Raw genomic sequence first — 12,152 nt, forward strand, 5'->3', positions numbered from 1 at the left:
GGGCAGCGCGAGCTCCTCCTGCGGCTCCCGCTCGCTGAGCTCCTGCTCCGGCAGCGCGAGCTCCTCCTGCGGCTCCCTGTGCGGTCAGTCCAGAGTCAGCTGGTTCCTCCGAAACCACAGAAGTGAGGTGAGCTTCGGTTTGACGGAGATGACGCCGGCGCCGTCTTCCTTGCAGTGGTGGGTCCAATAGGTGAGCAACAAGTGGCGGTGGGAAAACTCTCCACCCATTAGGAAAAAACCAGGCAGCCTCGGCTGGCAGCGAGAGCTCCTCCTCGGCTGGCAGTGAGAGCTCCTCCTCGGCTGGCAGCGAGAGCTCCCCCGGCTCGGGCTGGGCAGGTCCGGGTGGCGACGTAGCAGGCGGTGAAAAAGATGGCAGAATGGTGGCTGCAGGCAGATGAAACGATGGTGGTGCTACAGCTGCAGATGGTGAAGCAGCGAGTGGTGTGGAGACCTCTGACCGAGGTGATCCTACCTGTGCTGTCAGTTGGTCCACTGCAGACACAAACACAGATGGTGAGGGAAATGGAAAATTGTCCGTACTACTCACCACAGCCGGCTCTTGAGAAGTCCGTGGGTTAGGCTGCGGTGAGGAACGCCGGCGGCGCGAACGTCGTTTCCGTGTAGACGTCGGGGCCGGCGTCTCAGGCTGTGACTCCACCAGCTGGCCGGGCTGGTGAGCAGCCTGAGGAGGAGAGTGGAGGTGGAGGGTGGAAAGCAGGAAGTCCATGACGATTGGATTGAGCGTATCCAGTACCCACGGGAAGCAAGACACCGTCTCTTTCAGCCGCTTCTCCACGGCGCGATGAAATCTTTCCTCGTGCCCCTCCAGCAAAATGTCACAGAGTCTATAAACTTTATCCGTTACCTCCCTCCTGAATTTCTCCGATGAGTCCGCTGGGTCCATGCCGGGCAGGATCATTCTGTCACGGGCTGCGATGGCAGACCGTGGAGTGGCAGTGAAAGTAGGGCCCAAAACGCGAGACTCTTAGCGAAGGACACTGGATTTATTTACAGGAGGTGAAAAACACACAACTATATACAAAATCCCAGCACTGTGGTCCCGTGGTGATTCTCCCTGAATCCCACACAGTGCAGATGTCCGTAAAAGAGAAAGGTGGCGACTCCAAAAAACTCCAATTCCCACACCGTGACTTAGAAGCACACTCCGCTCCAGATTCCTGGTAACACAAAAAAACAGAAGGTTAGCAGGGGATCTATTTCCTCAGAGGTTACGCAAAAGCTCACGGCAGTACTGACGAGTTCTGACTCAAGGATCCAGCGTCGGCCTCAGCTCAGCTGCAGTCTTAAATGCCGTTCCCTTGATGAGCGTAATCTGCTGCAGCTGGCAGAGGACGACGAGCGGCAGGTGTGGCTGTCTCTGGAGCAAAAACACTTCCGGGTTCGCAGTCTCCTCAGCGAACCCACACCTCCGGAAGCTCACACGGAGACACATGGAGAAACGGAGAGCAAACCAAAACAACACACAGAAAACATAAACATAAACATATACTGAAAATACATGAGCCCTGGGTCCCTAGACCCAGGCCATGACACCTGAGTCACTCACTTTCAGAATCAGAATCAGAATCAGAATCAGAATGGGTTTATTGCCAGATGTTGAGGTTTACAACATTAGGAATTTGCTGCGGTGCTTCAGTGCAAACAATAAGAATTAAAGTGCTATGTAGAAAGAAAGATATGTGCATGAGATATACATGAGATATATACATGAGAATAAGAATTAAGAGTGCTACGTAGAAAGATATATACATGAGTGCAGGTGGTGATCAGTGCCAGACATGAAATGATGCAGTGACACAGCGTAGGGTCATGTGTTAGTGGCGGGGACAGTCAAGTGGTTATTGTTCATGTGTCCGACAGCAGAGGGGAAGAAACTGTTCTTGTGGCGAGAGGTTCTGGTGCGAATGGACCGGAGCCTCCTGCCTGAGGGGAGCAGGTCAAACAGACTGTGTCCAGGGTGAGAAGGGTCAGCTGAGATCCGGGCTGCACGCCGCAGTGTCCTGGAGGTGTACAGGTCCTGCAGAGATGGGAGTCTGCAGGTCTCTTTCTTAAATCTTTCTTATATCCACTCACTCTCACTGGCTGTTTATTACTAATCACTGTGTAACTGCTGTAAATTCATAGTAACTGCAATGTCCCTACAAATGTTTATTATTTTAACCCCACTTATACAGACTGTATATGACTATTTTTTCCGCTTCACTCCGCACGTGAGCCTTGTGCTTTGCGCTGGGAAGAGGGGGGAGGGGCGGTAGTTACACTCGCAGTAGCACAGGAACAGAGCGGGAGGGAATAAGAGAGAAAGAGAGCCAGGGACAACAACGTCACATTAGAAAGGTATAGTAATCATCCACAACTATTTTCAGTTGCAGATAGTGATGATAAATTTGATTATATTTATATAGTTACAAAAATATTGTAACTGAAATAAATGTACTGAAAAATCTTGTATTGAAACTGAAAAAAAAAAGATAGTAAAAAACAATTAATTGAAGCTGTAAATTTTTTGTTTGCGCTTACAATTTATTTTTTCAGTTTCAATCTGCTGGCACTGTTTTGGTGTCTGGGGGCGGGGCTTCCGACCCGCATGTATTTGCATACATTATAGAGGCCACTAGTGCTGACCAAGCTGCCATCTTTCTCTCTTCCCGTCTTTCAATGGCTGCTTCAATTTCAGCTTGACCCTCTAAACCACAGGTAAGTAATCATTTTTTGTCATCTTTCCTTGCTGTCCCACTGGGCTGGACATTAGTTTAGTTTTTTTAGCTACATCTGGTGAAGTTGTGGTAAAATACTGGTATTAGCCTATCCGTCGTAGCAAGCTAGCCTGAAGCTAATATTTGCTAAATTTAGGGACACCCGTGTCTCTTTAGGAGTTGGAGGCCAGTGTTTTAGGAGTGGCACAAGATCTCATCAACAGTCAGTGTTGGGGAGTAACGTAATACATGTACCGGCGTTACATATTTAAAATACAAAATATGAGTAAATGTATCCGTTACAGTTACCGTTTAATAGGTGATATTCAGAATACAGTTACTTTGTTGAAATAAATGGATTACATGGTGGTATTTTCCTGTTTCATATGTTAGGCTATGGTCTCTCTATTTTTGGTAATTCCACGCCGGTGGGAACCCAAACAAAACACACAATAAGAGGCTCTAATGCCTGTCTCTCTATCTCGCGGCTCATGTCACCCCTACTTACGGCCCGTGAGTGAAGAAATATTTTTAAAAATTATTAGGCTCTTACACTCAAACAGATATACATGTGTTTGCTATACTATATATCAATGAGAGAAGATATGACCTCTCTCATGTCCCTAGGAGGTGTGTGATGTATGCCAGAACACTCTGTAGAGGAGTGAACACACTCCCCTCTTCACGCTACACAGAGTTGTTACAGACCCTCTAGGATGAGACATTCTTTCAATATGCAATCAACTATATATTTCTAAATGATTATTAATTTCTAAGAATATATGAATATGTATTTCTAAGCATAAATGACAACCCAACAATGTAAACTTTACAGTCGCTGTTTTTCTTTTTGTTTTTATTGTATTTTTTCTTAGTTTGATCCTGCTTACATTCTAGTATCTGAAACATTTATTGTTGCTAATGCTGTAGTTAAGATTTTGTTTGTGGAGTTACTTGTTTTTTGTTTCCAGAGTATTACTTTTGTACTATGAACAGTGTGTCATGACTTTGTGCTTATTATCTTTTGGGCCATTTCCTGTTTTCCTTTTGTAGTTGGTCATCTGTCTTGCTTTGAGTTCTCCTTCACTAATGTGGTTATCTTGATTTTCTACATTTGGATGCCGTTTTTCCGACTCTAACTGCTTCCATAATGCAGCCATCTATCTGTTGAATTACTCTGTGCCTTTGAGTTTGTCTTTTCTTTTTCTCTTGATTTTGGCTTTTGCCATTCAAGATTTTAGGTTCTTTATTGTCACTGTAAAAAAAATAAAAATACAATGAAATGCAGTTGCAGTCAAGAATTGGAGTCAAGAAGGCAGCGGGTCCAGATGGCATCAGCTCAAGGGTCGTTAGGTCCTGCGCAGACCAACTGTGTGGGGTGATGGAGCCCATCTTCAACCTGAGCCTGAGGCTGGGGACAGTCCCACAGACTTCCACAGGCACAAATATCCTCCACTACAACCATTGAAGATCCAAGGTATGGACATTGAAGCTGTGGACAGCTACAAGTACCTTGGTGTTCATCTGAACAATAAACTGAACTGGACTCACAATTCAGATGCTCTCTACAGGAAAGGGCAGAGCAGGCTGTACCTGCTGTGGAGACTCAGGTCTTTTGGAGTGAAGGACCTGCTGCTGAAGACCTTCTATGACTCTGTGGTGGCCTCAGCCATGTTTTACGGTGTGGTCTGCTGGGACGGCAGCATCTCTACCGGGGACAGGAAGAGACTGAACAGGCTGAGCCGCAGGGCCAGCTCTGTTCTAGGATGCCCTCTGGACCCAGTGGAGGTGGTGAGTGAGAGGAGAATGGTGGCTAAGCTGTCATCCCTGTTGGACAACATCTTCCACCCCATGGAGGAGACTGACAGCACTGAGCAGCTCCTTCAGGGTCAGGCTGCGGCACCCACGGTGTGGGACGGAGAGACTCCGCAGGTCTTTCCTTCTATCTGCTGTCAGACTCCACAACAAAGACTTCAACCGATCAAACACACATCTACACATGTGCAATAACACTAAGTGCAATATTCTTTTCTGGCATCGTTGTATTATACTCAGTTGTATATAGCATTTGTATTCTATTTTATTCTATTGTATAAAGTATTTTATTTTATTCTATTGTGTACAGTTGTGTACAGTATCTTATTCTTATTCTATTCCAGTGTTTTTCTAATTTTTGCTGTGTAACTTTGCACTGTTCACTTTCTGCTGTAACAAAACAAATTTCCCATGTGTGGGACTAATAAAGGTTGTCTAATCTTAAAAAAAAGGGGGGGGGGGGAATATTTTGATAGTGTTTTTTGCACTTCGCACAATAGATATGTTTTCTGTGCTCCATTTTCTAATTCTAACTTTAGAATTTGTCTAAACTCTGCGTTGGGATAAAAAGTTAAAAGAACACAGCAGACTCTCAGGGATTCACATTTATTTCAGCTTAAATACATCACAATAATCCAAATTTTTACAATAATGACAAGAAATTATATACTCAATGTCTTAAATGCACATGATATACTATGCTGTCCTCGCCCTGAGTCTCTTAGTTTCACCAGCTAGACAGCGAGATAACGATGCTCCAATAACCAGACTTATTTTCCTTTTTGCGCTGATTTATTGAAGAATGGCCTCTGACCATTGCCTTCTCTTTGACCATCGTAAAACTGAAAGTACAAAATACCGTATTAGCTAACTAACATTGTAAACTAGCTTCTTACACTCTTACTGCAAGCTAACAAGATAAAACTTTCAAATGTACAAATTATCATACCATTTTTACACAAAACAAAAGATAATAATTATTTTATCGACACTCATACTTACAGACATATCTTGTCCAAGGCAACAACATTTTAAGGTCCGTATCAGCTTAGAACGATAACATTACGGTATCACTTTCCGCCATCTTTTATTTCTTCTTCACGTTCTCATTTTTTCCTTTCCCAAAGTAACCGAACCCAAAGCAGCCACTAGAGGGAGCTCTAGGCTAGTTTACAACTATAATATCCCATTTAAGTTATAAAAGGCAGAACACTCCCCGCCTGGTACAATATAATTGTGCCACTAGAACAAACTTTTCTAATAAACATTTTGAACAGTTTAGGGCTATTTCAAACACTTATTTATCACTTGATAAAAGCAAAACCATATCAGTGATGGGTCTCAAAAACACTTTTTCATTTCCATCTTTCACAGTCTTTACTTCTGCTTTTCGAACCTTATTGTCCTTGCTCTCAAATGTTCTTACAACTTTTCCCATGGACCAGTCATTTCTGTGTGCGAGAGCATCTTTCAATAACACAACATCACCAACTTTTATGTTTGTTTTATCATCAGTCCATTTTCTCCTTTGCTGTAGTGTTGAAAGATATTCACTTTTCCACTGTTTCCAAAAAGAGTCTGCCAAACACTGTACTTGCTTCCATTGCTTTGAGTAGAGGTCTGGCGGTCCAAAGCTTCCTGTTGGTGCAGATAATGCATTGACCTTTTGTGTAAGGAGCATTGCTGGAGTGAGAAGGTTTGGTTTGTCTGGATCTGTTGAGACTGGTACAAGTGGTCTTGCATTCATTATTGCCATTACTTCTGCCATGAATGTACTTAACACTTCATGCGTTAGTTGGACATGTACGGCTTTCAACAAAATACCATCTAGGATGCGCCTTGCTACTCCAATAAGTCTCTCCCACGATCCACCCATGTGTGATGAGTGTGGGGGATTAAACAGCCATGTGCATCCTTTCTCTTGCAGGTATGAGTTTAGTTCTGTGTCCTCGTGATCAATTTGCAACTCATTGCATGCTCCAACAAAATTTGTACCTCTATCAGATCTGAGTATTTGAGCAGGTCCACGGATGCAGAAAAATCTCCTTAGCGCATTGATGAAGCTGGATGTTGACATTGTTTCAATGAGCTCAATGTGCACAGCTCTCGTGGACATGCAGGTGAAAAGCACAGCCTAGCGTTTACTGTCTGCACTCCCTCCTCTGGTGCGACGTGTGGTGACCGTCCAGGGTCCAAAGACATCCAGTCCTACACTAGTGAACGGTGGCATTGGTGTCAGCCTGTCCACAGGTAAATCTGCCATCTTTTGGGTCTGAAGTCGTCCTCGAAGCTTTCGACAAAGAACACACTTGTAAATAACAGAAGAGACGAGCCGTTTACTGCCAATAACCCAAAATCCAGCACCTCTGAGCGCTCCTTCTGTTAGGTGACGCCCCTGATGCACTACCTTCTCATGATAGTATCTAATAAGAAGGATGGCTATATGATGAGCATTTGGGATAATGAGTGGATGTTTCTCATCTTTTGTTAGGTTAGCAGGTGCCAATCGACTTCCTAGTCTGAGGAGCCCATCTTCATCAATAACTGGATTTAACCTTTGAAGACAGCTTTGTTTTGGAAGTGGCAGATTTTCTTTTATGCATCTGTACTCTTATTTGAATGTTTCACTTTATACTGTGTGAATGATGAACTTTGCTGCTTTAGACACTTCATCTGTGGTGTTAGTTTCACTGAAACACTTCCAGCCTTTACCTTCTGTGTTTGTTTTCTTGAATGATACTGCCACACGCTTTAGTGATGCAATAGTGCGACACAATCTCATCCAATGAGAGAATCTTTCAAAACGGCATGGCTCTAGCTGTGTTACTGAGGCTTTGGTAACAAAACTTGTTATATCAGGTCTGATCTCTGCATCTCTGTCAGGATCGATCAGTGTGAAACGATCACAGTGAGACTTCTCCATGTCGTGTTGTGTCAAAAAGGAAGGACCACTAAACCAGTTTGTAGAAGCCAATGCAGAAGCTGCAATTGGTCTAGTGGCTGTGTCTGCTGGATTGTCACTAGTGGCTATGTAAAACCACTGTGCTGGATGTGTAGTCTTTCTGATTCTAATCACTCGGTTAGCCACGTAAGTGTAGAACCTCTTTGTGTTGTTGTGTATGTAACCAAGAACAATTTTACTGTCTGTGAAAAATCTGACAGTGTCTACTTCAATGTCAATCTCATCTCTAATGAGTTCGTACATCTCTACAGCTAACACTGCTGCACATAACTCCAATCTAGGAACAGTGTGGGCGGGTCTTGGGGCTACTTTGGACTTGCCCATGATGAAACCTGTGTGCCACTGACCTTCACCATCAATAGCTCTCAGATATGCCACTGCTCCTATGGCCATGGTGGAGGCATCTGAAAATATGCACAGTTCTTTTTTCACAGCAATGGCCTGGGAGAACGAGAGGTAGCACCTCGGTATCTGAAGCCGCTCAAGATCCTTCAATGAGCTTCTCCATCTGCTCCATTCATCTTCTCTTTCTGCAGGAAGTGATTCATCCCAGTCCTTTTGCTTTGAGGTCAATTCACGGAGAAGAGCTTTTCCCTGCATTGTGATGGGTGACACGAAACCCAGCGGGTCATACAGACTGTTAACAGTGGCCAAGACACCTCTCCTGGTGAACGGCTTTTGTTCGGTGGTGACGTGAAAGGTAAAACAGTCCTTTTTAAGATTCCACAGTACCCCCAAGCTCCTTTGCAGGGGTATGTCGTCCAACTCTAAATCCAAGTCTTTTAGATCCTTGGCTCTCTCGGCAGCAGGAAACGCTTCCACTACTTTGTGGTCATTAGAGGCTATTTTATGTAGCCTTAAGTTTGACTGTGCCAGCATCTTTTGAGCGCTTGTGAGTGTCTCAACAGCTTCTTCCACTGTTGCTGTGGATGCGAGACCATCATCAACGTAAAAATGTCTCATTACAAACTGCTTTGCATCATGTCCGTGCTTTTCTTCTCCCTCGACTGCAGCACGCCTCATACAATAAATAGCCACAGCTGGGGAAGGGCTATTCCCAAAAACATGAACCCTCATTCTATAGTCACAAATACCTTGGTCGGGATCATTGTCTTCATACCAAAGGAATCTCAGATAATCCCTATGATCCTCTCTCACTTCAAAACAATAAAACATTTGTTGCACATCAGCTGAAAATGCTACAGGCTCTTTCCTAAAACGCATAAGGACACCTAGTAGTGTGTTATTTAGGTCAGGTCCACTTAATAAGACTTTGTTAAGGGACTGTCCTTCAAATTCTGCACTTGAGTCAAAGACTACTCTCAGCTGATTAGGTTTTTGTGGGTGGTACACACCGAAGGATGGCAAGTACCAGTGTTCTTTGTTTGAGTCCAAAGGTGGAGCGACTTCTGCATGATCATTGTCCAGCATGTTTTGAATGAATTCGATATATTGTCTTTTCATTTCAGGGTTCCGGTCCAATGTCTTTCTGAGAGATTGGAGGTGCTTGAATGCTTGCTCTCTGTTACTCGGAAGCTCTGGTCTTGGAGAGCGGAATGGCAAAGGCGCCACCCAGCTGTTACATTCATTTTGATACACCTCCTTCTCCATGATGTCAATGAAGTCTTTGTCCTCTACTGACAGTGCTGGTTTGTCATCATCTTTTGTCCTGTCAAAAACAGTTTCTCCCAGTTGATTGGTGTTTGTGTTTCCCCTGTCCTTTTTGGGGTTAGGTGTGGTGTTTAACTGGTGTTTGATTTGAAACGTGTTAGGACATGGGCAGAGGTAAGAAGCACGGCCATTCTGAAGAATATGTGTTTTGAGAACACTCACACTAGGGGGCTTATGCGTCTTCCCCATGCAGGCTTCTCCAACTATAACCCAGCCTAAATCCAAACGCTGTGCATAAGGTGTATTGTGTGGCCCATTGATTCTCTCTCTGACTTTGTGTACCTGTATAATGTCTCTTCCCAAAAGCAACAGAATAGGTACTTGTTCTTCTACAGGAGGTACTTTTTCAGCTATCTTCTGTAAGTGTGAGAACTTCATGGCCACTTGTGGAGAGGGAATCTCTCTCCTGTCGTCTGGAATCATGTCACATTCAATCAGGTTTGGGAGTGGGAGCTTTACTTTACCATCCATTGACTCAATCATGAAGTTTACTGCTGTTCTGCCGGCATTATCTGACAGTCCTGAGCATGTTCTGAGCTTGTAAGTCTCGGAGCGTGTCTTAATATTAAAGAGCTCAAAAAACTGCGACTTAGCTAGTGACTTGTTACTTTGTTCATCAAGCACTGCATACATCTTTCTAGCCTGTTCTTTTTCGCCTTCTGGATAGACTAACACAGGACTTATTTTTGAGCATGAATGTGGGCTATCTTCATCACCACAGACTTCTGTGCATTTGGAAACAACTGAGGCATTTGCATTATCCTGTGTCTCCCCGCCATCATCTTTATCAGCTTCAGAGCTCTCAGCTGGAGCAGGGGGTGGACCTGGATGTAGCACTGCTAAATGCCTGTCGCTACCACAGTCCATGCATTTTATTTGAGCCCTGCAGTCCCTTGCTAAATGTTGAGTAGAGCCACAGCATTTAAAACAGATTCTGTTCTCTTTTAAAAATGACTTGCGCTCATCTATGGGCTTTGCTCTAAAACTCTTGCACCTTTTAAGAGGGTGAGGCTTCTTATGGATTGGGCATACCTTGTCAGGGCTTTCTATAGGCTTGCTGTAACTATTTTGAGGTGAACTAGTGTCTGTAGGAATGTCCGTTTTGTGTACACTAATCACTTGCCTGTTACTGCCTCTGAAGCTTTTCTCCTTCTTGAAGCTTGTGTCGGCAGGAGGTGTGATGACAAAGCTTGGGTCGTTTCTTATTTTGGCTTGTTGTCTTACAAACTTTGAAAAGACACTGAAAGGGGGGAAAACAACTTTATGTTCTTCTTTGTACTTTGCTCCTGTTGCAATCCATTTTTCCTGCAGTCCATATGGTAACTTTTCCACAATGGGGTTGACTCCGCGAGCTGTGTCCAAATATGAGAGGCCTGGTAGATATCCTCCATCTTTTGCACATTCTATTTCCTGCAGAACGTCACCCAGCTCTCTTAACTTTGTGTTGTCTCTGTTGTTTAGTTTGGGAAACTGTTCAATCTTTTTTAACAGTGCATTTTCTACCACTTCTGGAGATCCATAACATTCCTCGAGTCTTTGCCACACAAGGTTGAGAGCTGCAGCTGGATTAAAGACATGGACTGATCGGATTCTTTTGGCCTGGTGACCAGACTCAACTCCAAGCCATTTGACCATTAAATCTAGCTCCTCTTGAGCTGTAACGTGCAAGTCTTTAATAGCACTTTGAAATGATGCCTTCCACGCCCAGTAGTTTTCTGGGTGGTCATCAAACTGCAAAAGTCCAGTACTTAACATTTCCCTCCGTGTCAGGTACCTTGTAATATCCTGGACACCCTGTGTCTCTGTTGATGTTTGAAGAGTGTTGTACGGATAAGGTTTGGGGGAATCCAGTCTCTCTCTCTGTTGTGTTTGGAGTTCCACTTTAACATTAGCCTTTTGAGCACTGTGTGAGCAGTCATTGTCTATATCTGCATTCATAGCCATTTCGCATTGTTCACGTGCAGCTTTGTGGCAGGCAAGTGGATCTACTTTTAATTTGAATCCTTCAAGGCAAATATCTGAGTGTTTTTGTACATACTCTGCTGTGCGTTGTTTTGGACTGGCGGGTGGTCCCACCAATGGATAGCGCAGTTCACTTTTTGAGAGTCCCTCCTCCTCTTCTTCATAAACTGCAACCTCTGCTTCTGCAACTGCAACAGCCTTTTGACAGCTCAAAACATGTAAATTAGCCTCAAGTTCAGTTTTTTGTTTCATTATAGCTGCTTCTCTTTCTGAATACGCCAGCTGTGCACGTGCAGCCTCTGCTTTTGCTCGTGCTTTAAGTGCTGCAGAACTTGTGGATGAACGCTTGGACGTACGCGAGCGTCTAGACTCCGCCTGTGTGTCTGCGTTGCTTGCATTATCCTTGTTCTCCATATCCTCTGCGTTGTGCACTTGTTTTGTTTCTCTTTGGTCTGGTGTTTCTTCCTCTTCTGGAAGATCCAGTTGATATTGCTTTCCTGACCGTAGACTCATAACTGATGTGCTGAAAATAGCTCCTCGTGGTTGTGCCCGCTGCGCTAATGTCTTTTTACTATGCTGTCCTCGCCCTGAGTCTCTTAGTTTCACCAGCTAGACAGCGAGATAACGATGCTCCAATAACCAGACTTATTTTCCTTTTTGCGCTGATTTATTGAAGAATGGCCTCTGACCATTGCCTTCTCTTTGACCATCGTAAAACTGAAAGTACAAAATACCGTATTAGCTAACTAACATTGTAAACTAGCTTCTTACACTCTTACTGCAAGCTAACAAGATAAAACTTTCAAATGTACAAATTATCATACCATTTTTACACAAAACAAAAGATAATAATTATTTTATCGACACTCATACTTACAGACATATCTTGTCCAAGGCAACAACATTTTAAGGTCCGTATCAGCTTAGAACGATAACATTACGGTATCACTTTCCGCCATCTTTTATTTCTTCTTCACGTTCTCATTTTTTCCTTAAAGTAACCGAACCCAAAGCAGCCACTAGAG

The 12,152-nt window shown here is 43.9% G+C and overlaps 1 long non-coding RNA gene across 1 annotated transcript; it reads right to left on the reverse strand.

Moving 5' to 3' along the window:
- Positions 1-11,775: 11,775 nt before the first annotated feature.
- LOC145421409 (uncharacterized) lies at positions 11,776-12,117 on the reverse strand. The gene is made up of 2 exons (XR_013902761.1): positions 12,005-12,117; positions 11,776-11,844 (listed from the first exon to the last, which is right to left on the reverse strand). It is a non-coding gene; the product is annotated as an uncharacterized LOC145421409 (long non-coding RNA).
- Positions 12,118-12,152: the final 35 nt, after the last annotated feature.

Source organism: Astatotilapia calliptera, chromosome 3, assembly GCF_964374335.1.
Source record: "Astatotilapia calliptera chromosome 3, fAstCal68.1, whole genome shotgun sequence".
NCBI lineage: Eukaryota > Metazoa > Chordata > Actinopteri > Cichliformes > Cichlidae > Astatotilapia > Astatotilapia calliptera.